This window comes from Malurus melanocephalus, unplaced genomic scaffold, assembly GCF_030028575.1.
Source record: "Malurus melanocephalus ecotype Western Australia unplaced genomic scaffold, MMel_1.1 scaffold_227, whole genome shotgun sequence".
Lineage (NCBI taxonomy): Eukaryota > Metazoa > Chordata > Aves > Passeriformes > Maluridae > Malurus > Malurus melanocephalus.
The window spans coordinates 545622-555923 of record NW_026623459.1 but is presented as its reverse complement, the minus strand read 5'-3'; the positions used below and the strand labels follow the sequence as shown (position 1 = coordinate 555923).

Below are 10302 nucleotides of genomic sequence, written 5' to 3'. Positions count from 1 at the left end.
TTTTTTGCCTTCATATGTTTCCATAGTTGCTTGGGTGTTTATTGTTCTGTTTTTCAAAGATCAAGGGCCCAAATAATAGCAACATGAAACAAAGGTATTAGAGGGAAGGAGTGATTTTTCTTTAGTTATTTAAGGTTATTTCTGAAAATAAAATTATTATTATAAATAATAAATAATATTATTATTCATTCTTCCAACATGCAAATTAGATTCAGAGTTCAAATATGATTAACAGCAGCTTTAAAGTTCATCACTTTGCAGTTGTTAAATTTATTTCCTCTTGGTTTGTCCTCTTGGCAACAAAAATTAAAGGACAACCATATAATGAAAAAAAATTGAAGCTCATCTGAGTCTGTCTTTGCATAGCACATTTTGACAATCTGACTGCTGTAGACTCAATGTTGTCTCAAGGCATAAAACTGGAGGAAGCTTATTACAGTCTTGAGACTTCGTCCTGTGCTCTGCACACAGTGGAAATACTTAACAGGCTGGAGAAAACAAAAAACAGACACTTAGCCAATGACAGTGGCTAYACCATCTAGCTAGAAAACTATCTTTTACATACAAGGTTGTCAGTAAAGAGAGGTACAATTTAACTACTGAAAATGAGGGATTCAGCCTACTACTGTTGGGTAGTTTAGATGGAGTATTGGAGTATTCATTCTTATTTTTACTTATAATGCAAGTTTGGCACTTACTGACCAGCTGAGGGTAAATTTACTCATTTCATTTTAAAGTCTTTAAGAGCTCCTAACACCATACCACCACGAGAAGGAGCCTTTACCTATAAGAGAAGCAGCTGACTTAAACCAAAGTGGACTTTAAYAGAAAAAAAAGGCATTTACTGAATTAGCATCCTGCATGAAAAGAGCTTTTTTAATGTTGCTGTTGGACTAAATTTAAATTTCTTTGATTGCTAAAGTAATTTTTRCTTAGCAATAAATTCCTATTTAAGAACAAACTAAAACAAAGCTTTCACTTTTCACATGCTTTTATAAATGCGCTTATATTGCAGRAATGCCAACACTTTTACATGTTCTGGTCAGCTGAAAGCTCTTTTCTCTCTGTGTTTTTCCATTTTTATTTTTGTACTTTTTGTGTGGCTTGTAGGAATGGTAAACTCCTTTACAGCACCTGAATATGAACAGAGTARGGAAAGACCTTCAATGAATCAAAGCAAATTGTAAAGACTTTACACCAGTGAACCTGATTGAGACTAAAAACTTGGTCAGTTACAGACATACTCACTCACATGTGGTCAATAGTGTGTAGCATAATGCATCATAAGTTTCCTCCTTACATACARCTGGCTGAATAGGAGGTATTCTCAATAACAGAAAGGTCCCCTTTGATCTTGTTTTGACAGGTGCTGCTCTTGCTAGATAAAGTAGCAATGGTATAGAAAGACAGGTATAATAGCTAATAAAGCCATTTTCCTGGGTGGCTTCTTCAAAAGAGCAGAGTGGTCCTCTTTGGAGGTGTCTCCTGCCATCTATGAATGACTGGGCTGATGTGAATGAGCAATGCRTAGTTTTCAAGTTCACTGGCAGATGGATATCTTCTTTATTTGGTTGTTTTTTCAACTCTCTGTACTGATACCTAYACCACACTGGTAATTCCTAGTCTGTAATAATCACATTTGCAAYGCAGCTATGTACCAATGATATTAATGGTAGTTAATAATAGTGGTAATCCTAATGGCTTTAGTCCTAACCCAAAGTTCACCTACATCATGATATGGGGAAACAAAAGAGTTAATAGCAACTGTTTTCAGCAAAGCTGGCTTGGCTAAGCCTTCACTTTAGTGCCTATCTTGCCTACCATTCATCTTGTTGGCCGAGTACTGTAGGAAAGAAGACACCTGTGACTGAGTTGCTGTTCTTTGGACCCTCAAACTAGTAAAAACCAGACCAGAAGTTTGGACTGATACCAAGGAGCCAGGAAGCATGCACATGAACCAAAGGTCAAAAGGTCCAGCCCCAAGACAGACTTCTTACTTCATCAAAAGACCACCTGAAGAGCACCACCAGGGGCGAGACGCATGCGTAACACATGCAGACTTCCTAGCATAGGAAGCGGGAGAAGTGATGAATATGCATAGGCGTATTGCGAAACCCAATGCATCTGTATCCAGTAACTCAATAGAAACCAGAGAGCTGTACTGCAAAGGTGTACGTGACTTTAGAAGGTGACCTCTCAAATACCCAGCATCGCAAATAAACGTATCTACCTTACAACATTATTTACTTGTGGGGTCTTTACCGCGCTTCACATCATAAATAAGACGAAGTGACACAGATGTACATTTCTGTCTCTTTTCTACGCATAAGTTAAAACTGTGAAAGAACATGCAGAGCCATGTGGAATCAGCTCCTTTAGAAAAGCAACGGAGCAGTGTTGTTTGCACAGTCTCTCTGTACACACAATGACTTTGCAAAGCTATATGTAAAACCTCATTGTCCTCTCAAACAGACTACAGCTCTAATACCAGTCCATGACTGGGACAGTGTAGTGAGTTGATACCAGTTTGATGATCAAATAGGTTGGGAAATATTTATCCAAAATGGGTAAYGTCATGAATGCTTCTGGGAATAAAAGGCCTAAGTGCAAATTCAACTATGTAGTTTCTCCTAAGATTTTAACTCTGAAAATCACTGAAAGCAAAAGATTTCTCCAATTTCAGGATTTGGATCAGAARGAGAAACTTGAGGATAATGTGTACTCTTAAAGGTAATCTGCATYATACGCTGTACAGGGCAAGATATCAGACATTCTGATGAGCTAAATAGTGCATGCAACGCAAATACCATTTGGACAGTGACAAATTGCAGAGCCATACAACAAATTGTTCTATCTATACATATTGCTGTATTTTAGTTTTGCCAATTCATCTGTACATAAACTCCTGAATTAGTCAGGTCACGTTCCTTCCATGTCATACAGGACCTACCAATTTTTCTAACACCAGAATTGCTAATGAGATATTGACTTGTCTTTTCGAATGCTGGAACAACGTTGCATTGACAGGAGCAYCATATCACATGTTGCTCTGGACTACATCTCCTGAGGAACTTCTGAAAAAGTCTTTTTAAATTAGGTTGTTTGAGGGTCAGTCAAATATGTAGAAATCTTAAGCAAAATACAACATTCGAAAAAAAAAAAAAAAAAAAAAAAAAAAAAAAAGCTGTAATCTGACGAAACCAGACACTCCTTGTAGATATTATGTATCTGAAAAATTTATGATAAGGTTACTGTGCTTTGTCACTTATTTGGCTTCACTTCCCTGCTATGGGCAAGGCCTGTGGCTTTAAACAATCCTGTTTGTGTGTAAATAAATGCCCTTTTAATTTGTCATAATTTCAAGTATTTTGTTTTGTAGTTATAAATAATTAACATACCTTTTATGAGTTTTTTTTTACTGTTTCACCTTATAGGGCATACTTGCCCCACTATGCAGATGTGTAACCTCCAACAGCAATCATAACAGTTATGAAGTATGTCCCTAGGGAAGACAATTTCCCAAAGAACTTTTAAAATGCAAATCTATGCACCATTCTTGCCAACACACATGCTTCAGTAAGTGAAACTAATATTAGCTACTTGCCAGCATAATAATCCAAAAACTGTATAAATTTCAAACATGAAAGTTAAGAGAAAGTTCCCATTTTTAACTCTGTACAACAACATGCATGGTGTTACCTTCAGTAACAGAATTAACTGCACAGTTATGCCATCTGACTTTTAAGTAAAGTCACTTTCAGCTTAACTTCTACATTGAGAAGATCAAGAAGAGTGTTATTTAATTTAATTACATTTAATACTACTTTTATTCTACTCTAAAGAGCTCACTGAAAAAAGATGGTGATCCATCCTTATTTGGATAAGGACAAAATGCATAGCCATATACCTAATATGTTTAGATTAGCAACTATAGAAATTAGGASCATAATCACCTTTGATCTGAGATGGGTTTTCTACAACTTAATTCCMCCTAATGTGATGGATTACTCTTGTTTTACACATCAGGGAATAAGATTTTATCTATAATAAATTATTACCATTCTCTAAAAAGGAAGATGGTAATTAGTAGGTTTTTAATTCAAAATTTGTGCAAATCCTGTAATGAAAATATAATACTGTGTCGATGTGTGAATATATACATATGAATAAACATTAAGAAAATGATGCAGCAATACTGAAGAGTAAGGCTATAAAAGCAGAAAGGTACACAATTTTTAATAAAGGCAGTACTTATGGAAAGTGTTTATTAATCTCTTTTCATGTTATTCTAAGTTCAGAGATGAACTTTTTCAAATAGAAAATACAGACATATTCCTGAGTCCTTTCTCACAGGATTCTTCTAGTTCCCTAAAGTATATATTCTACCCATTCTGCAGTGGGGCATGCAGTAACGATGCTCATACCAAAATGTGATAACCACAGATATGAAACTGGATAATTACTGTTGCAAACACACTTTTTTGTTGTCATCAGATGTGTTTCTTAGGCAGTATCTTCTCACAATAAAGTCAGTACTTGTGGCTCAGATAGAGCAGATGCTCATGTCATTAGCTAGATCCTGTTTCCATTATTATTTCAAAAGACTGCATCCCCAACAACAGCCTGATGAATGATTTAATGGACACATAGCCAGGTTTCTGGTTCCCTGTTATTTTTGTAAAGACTTTTTTTTCTGRGTTTACTTCTCCTTCATGTTTCCTAATAAATCTAAGATGTAGAGTATTAATATTAATATTTTATTTATTTAAGTAAATCAGCAAGGCAGACATCTAATATTGATACTTTGACCATGAGTATATTATAAATTGGTCTGAGAAATTAAATATATCAGGATGTTAATACTAGAGAACATAAAATGAGAGTTTCTTTAGACCGGCTTCATCTTCTCCTCAAGAATCCTRACAGAATATTTTATTATGGATTTTGTAGTCACAATGGTCTTTTGAAGAAAACTTATGATTTAAGAAACTGCTCCCAATTTTTATTTAAAATCACTTCGATAAATATGTGCAGACACAGTGAGTATTTGTAATTTGTCAAKGCATTTAGTCTTGAAATACAAAAGATTCTCTATTCTCACATTTTAAGGATCTCTGAAGATTACGCAACACCAGAAGCCACACTCCTTGCACTAACAAAGCCATGACATAACTTAAAACACCACTTGTCACTGCACAGTGTAACCCACACTACAGAAATCATTAAGACTTTGTGACTTCCTTTCTCTGGGAAGGGGCTGGAGAGGTCCTACTTTATAACAAAAGGGAGAAATAAGCCAATACGAATTGCTGACATATTTCTAGTTAACGTTTTCAAGTTCTTACCAGATATATCCACAAGACCAGTCACATACTCCAAACCCTGACAATTTGCTTTGCTATTTGCTAGAACTGTGCCTGCATGGCTTTTCATCGGTCATCAGCTACCGTACACAAGAGCACATCAGGTTATTGTGATGCAAATTCCCATTACAGTTTTATGTTCATTGTATGTACAGTCGTCTACTGAGAGGGCTCAGATTGTGTGTACAGTTATGTTAGCATAGTTACACCCATGCAAATATTTTTAATATGGAAGACCTAACRTAGCACAACATAGCACATTTACTTAATATGTACTCCAAGGACTGACAATAATATAATTTAAAACAATTTAATTTAAATTTTTTTTCTATTTGAGAACAGCAGTCTGTATGCTAAAGTAAAAAAGACTTTCTTAAAGGTCTATGCTGAACAAAGACAAATTGTACCAGGAAAAGCTTTTACATATGTGAAACTGTTGTAGATCAGGAATTAGGTGCTGCTGCACCTAATTTTCACTTGCTTTTTCTCCAAATAAACTTAATAGAATATATTTCATTTCAATCGTATGCCATSGTTAAAGCCTGAGCAACAACAAAAAACAGTAACTGTCTCATTTTGTACTTCTCTAATCAACTGTGGCTTATTTAATGACACATGGAAACAAACTGTAACTTATTTTTAAGATTTCATTCTGGATTTAATAAAGRCTCATGTAACACAGGAAGCTGGTGGGACAGTTACAGAGCATTGAAAGTACTAGCTATAGCAGAGCCTCTGTATTTGATTTAAAAAAACAAAATGCTCACCAGTTTTTTATGCTCACCAGTTTATGCTGGACTAAGCAATGGAACCTGTGAATAAAATCTTGAAAATTACTTTTCTTAGTTAAAAAGTGGAAGTACTGTTGTTTAAAAGGTATATTTACATGCATATTTTAGTATTTGGCAGAGACAAAGGCAGCTAATCATTTGGAGGTTTTCATTCCACCAGCTGTAAAAAGATCAAGCAAGAGAAATGTCTGGTGATTCAACTATTTTTCACAATTTAGTTTTCCAAATAAAATTAAAAAAAAACCCAAATCATACAATGTACAAAGACCTGTATTTCTTAATGTTTACATGTTAAGTGCTCTGCTAATGAAAGTGTTTGTACTGGAATTGCCTTTATTAATAAATTAATTAATAAATTGCCCTAGATAGGGCAGTATTCCATCCTATCTTCATAACATTAGGTTTCTTTAAAATGCTTGTGTGTCAAAAAAAAAAAAAAAAAACCAAACAAACAAAACCCAAACTACTACCACTTGATTATGATGACACTTAATGTTGAAATCTATTGAGGAAAAGAAACAAACCAAGCTAGCAGGAAAACATAAAAAGCACACGGAGGCTCTGCAGAGCTACAGTTAACATGCCTAGTGGAACAGCCTGGATTGTCTGCCTCTGCAAGGGGTTTAAATCAGTTGAGCTGCCTGAGAGAATCTACACCAAAATATTATCATCTGTAATGAAATGAAGAAGGTAAAACCATGACCCTGATAACATTTTCTRGTGGAAGCAAAGCTAACAAACAGCAAGGTGAGCTTATGTTTTGGGATGGTTTTATGGTCACTGCAAACATCTCTTCATTATTCTTAGACACAGCATCTTCCTTACTTTTAGTTAACACACTACCCAGCTGCTGCATCCAGGGAAAAGTAATCCATTAACTCCATGACCCTATAAATCATTTTGACTAACTTCATCATGCGTTGTTGATCTCGGGATTTATTTATTTATTTATTTATTTATTTACTTATTTTTAACATTCCCAAACATTTCCTATTTTCCTCCGTGGCAGACCAGGCTCATCTTGTTGCACCACAAAGGGTACGGGTGGCTGGGCTGGCAGCAAGCGGGGCCAGGCCCGGCACCGCACCACCACCCGCGAGAGGCAGGAGCCAGCCCCGCCGCCTTCACCCCAGGGGAGACCCAGGGCGGTGAAGCARGGCAGCCCAGCTCCTCGGTGTCATCCCGGCCAGGCGTGCGCTCCGGCAGCCGCGGGGAGACAAACTTTGCGGGAAGGCCGGGAACGACAGAGCCGAGCACCCCCGAGCGTGCCCCGCTATCCCTGGATACCCCCGCCCACCGCGGTTGCGGCCGGCCGGCCCAGCCCGCCCCGGTGAGACCCGCCCCGGTGAGACCCGCCGGCGGCGGCACTGCGGCGGGCCGGGGGGGCGGCGGGGCAGGATTATGTTTCAGGCCGCCGGGGCGTGCCCCAGCGCGCAGCCCCCGCGGCGCGGCTTGCTCGGCGCCGCTACTCGGGGGCGGGAAGGGCGGAGAGTGGGGCAGGGCGGCGGGGCCCGCCGAGCCGCTGGGGTAAGCGGGGCGCCGGGTCGGGCGGCAGGCAGCCGGGTGAGCCCGCCCGCACCTCCTGCGGGATGCGGGCTGGGGAAGGCGGGGAGGGCCCGCCGATCGGTGGAGTTTGAGCGGCCTTTTAAAACGCGTTTGTCTCTCGAAGTTTCATTTATTATTGTTCATTTGATCCCACGGGTTTTGCCGGGGGGGGGGCTGGAGGAGGAGAAAGGCCGTGGAGCTGCGGGCGGGGGGTGCTGAGCCTGTTGCTGTGTCCCGGCACATCCCCCCTTCCTCCCCCCACAGCACACAGCCGGGGCAGCTCCGGGGGCCGGGGTGGGCCGGGGCTACGGCCTGCGAAGGGCGGGCGGTCCGCGGGCTCGAGCGGCCTGGCGGGGCGTCGTCCTCACGTAAACAAAAGCCGAACCTCCTCTGACATCTGCAGGGAGCCTTGCTGCCTGTTCACGCACTCCGTTTTTACCAGCCGCGGGGCGTTTCGCGACGGGCGGAGGTCGCTTCATCTGCCGCCGCTGCCACAGAGCTTGCAGGCGGCCGCGGCCCTCGGCCGGCACTTGCGGGCGGCGGCGGTGGCGGTGACACTCGCTTGGAGCCACAGCCGGACCGGAGGCCCCGGCGACACTGGCCGTGTCCTCGGGCTCCAGGAGGGGCGGCGGCCGCGGCTCCTCGGGACCGGTACCTGTTGCCGTGCTGGTGTCAGCGCTTCCCGCAGGTTCGACCCCGCTGTAGCGCTCCGGCAGCTCCCCGGTGCGCGTTTAAATGTAACGGGTTTGGCTGGGTGGAAGTGGAGGGCGAGGGCCCGCCCGCAGTTGTGCCTTTTGATGGGTCTGGGTCCGCATAGGAAAGGSTTAGTTCGTTTCTCGTGCGGTGTCCCCCCTTGCTTCCAGCACCTCCCTGTGTTACTGGAAAGAGTCGTAGGAAGAAAGAAAAAAGGAAAAGAAAACTCACAAAGCCGACTTTTTGAACTCTGTATWCAGCATTTAACAGATGTGATTTGCCATTTGGCCGAAAAATGTTGAGGTTTTGTTTTTGTTTCCTTTTCCTTGTCTTTTGCTTTTATAAACACTGCGTCGCCCAGGTATATTTTTGCATCTTAACATGCACAGATTTTTTTTTTACTACAAACTGTGGGATAGAAAACGTCTTTGCTGACTTTGGTGCCAGAAAGGGTGTCAGGAGTCTGTCGCCGTAGCAGAGCGGTGATTTACTGAAATCAAGCGGAAGGGTCTCAGTTCTGCAGTTGAGGAAGTTCTATTGTGTGATCACCATTACGTTTTCCAAGATAACAGCAACTCCTGGTGGGGAAGAATCTAAACTGGRAAAGGGGAACTGGTAAAATAGTTTTAGGAGTGTTACTTGATGCTTCTGCCATAATTGAAATTAATTGTAAAGTTAAAAGAAAAGAATGCAGATGGAAAATATCTAAGGACAAACCCACCTTAACAAGCAACATTTTGTAAGACAGAGAACATACTTTTTGAAAAAGAAATTCTTATCCATTTTTAGTTTGCATATTTTTATCTCTCTTGTCTTGGTAACAGTAACATACATGTAACATTTACTGATTAGTCTGGTGTTTCTAATAGTTTCCTTAGTACTTTGAATAAGGTTTTCACTAGGAGATGGATACATTCTCCTCTCTTCACTTAAAAGTGCATTAGGAAAGTTAGATCAATATCAGCGCTGCCAAAGGAGAACTGCGCTAGTTACATACTAATGGATGATCTTTTTATTCTGCCTGGCCCTGTGTCTGTGAATTCTTCAGATGGGAATGCTGTATAGCTTTTCAGTCACGCAGATAGCTGTAGACGGTTCTACAGCTTGTTTTAACAAGTAACACTTCACTCAGTGTATTGAGAACCATTTTAAAGACTTTTAGTATCTCTGAGACATGTTTCACATAAAAAAAAATAAATAAATCTGTGAAGTGCATCCAATACATTTTCTAACTGGCTTTATACTTGAGCATCCTGGTGAAGTGGTTTTGGACAATACAATGCCATGTTGTCAAGGTATTGTGTCATCATTGATAAGGACAGTTTAGTTTCAGCGCTGGTGTTCCCAACAAGTCAATACAAAAATGTGCTGTTTTTGCATAGACAGTACTAAAGTATTTATTGTGTAGGCTTTTTAGACCCTGTGCTTGTCTCTGAGACCCCTTGCACAACTGGTATTGTTACACAGTTTTATGATTTTCTGTATAAGTCACTTGGTATTATCACAGTATACAGAGAAATTTGCATTTTCARTTTGTGAGGAAAATGATGACTGTTTGTTGATGCTTACTGGCAGCTGTTCAGAGAGGCTTTGTATTTATTCATTTATGTATACTGTTGTCACCTCTGTGAAAAATCCAGTATACATTGAGGTGCAACTGCTGTAAAAATTATGCTTCATCAGGTTTTATTGGATTTAATGAATATGATAATCAATTGCCTATGCTTGAAAACATAAAGGCATATTAACCATGCATGTATTTCATTAATTCAGTATATGTAGTGTCCCATATATTCTGCATATACTAAAAAGTTACTTTTCAGTTTCTGAAGCTGTGGAAGGATTGCAATTTATCTTAAGATATTTATTGAAAAATTACCTTTTTTTTTTTTTTTTTTTTTTTTTTTTTT

General features: G+C 40.0%; 1 protein-coding gene across 8 annotated transcripts in view; it reads left to right on the top strand.

The window, feature by feature from the left end:
• The first annotated feature begins 7607 nt into the window (after nucleotides 1-7607).
• Nucleotides 7608-10302, top strand: part of MPDZ (multiple PDZ domain crumbs cell polarity complex component) — a 91081-nt gene continuing 88386 nt past the window's right edge. For 7 of the 8 annotated variants that reach the window (XM_057374522.1, XM_057374526.1, XM_057374527.1 and 4 more), the window contains exon 1: nucleotides 7608-7681. The gene's annotated coding sequence lies outside the window, so the exon portion shown is untranslated. Of the gene's footprint in view, nucleotides 7682-8042; nucleotides 8388-10302 lie in introns of those variants that run through there. The other variant, XM_057374520.1, reaches the window with a different exon arrangement.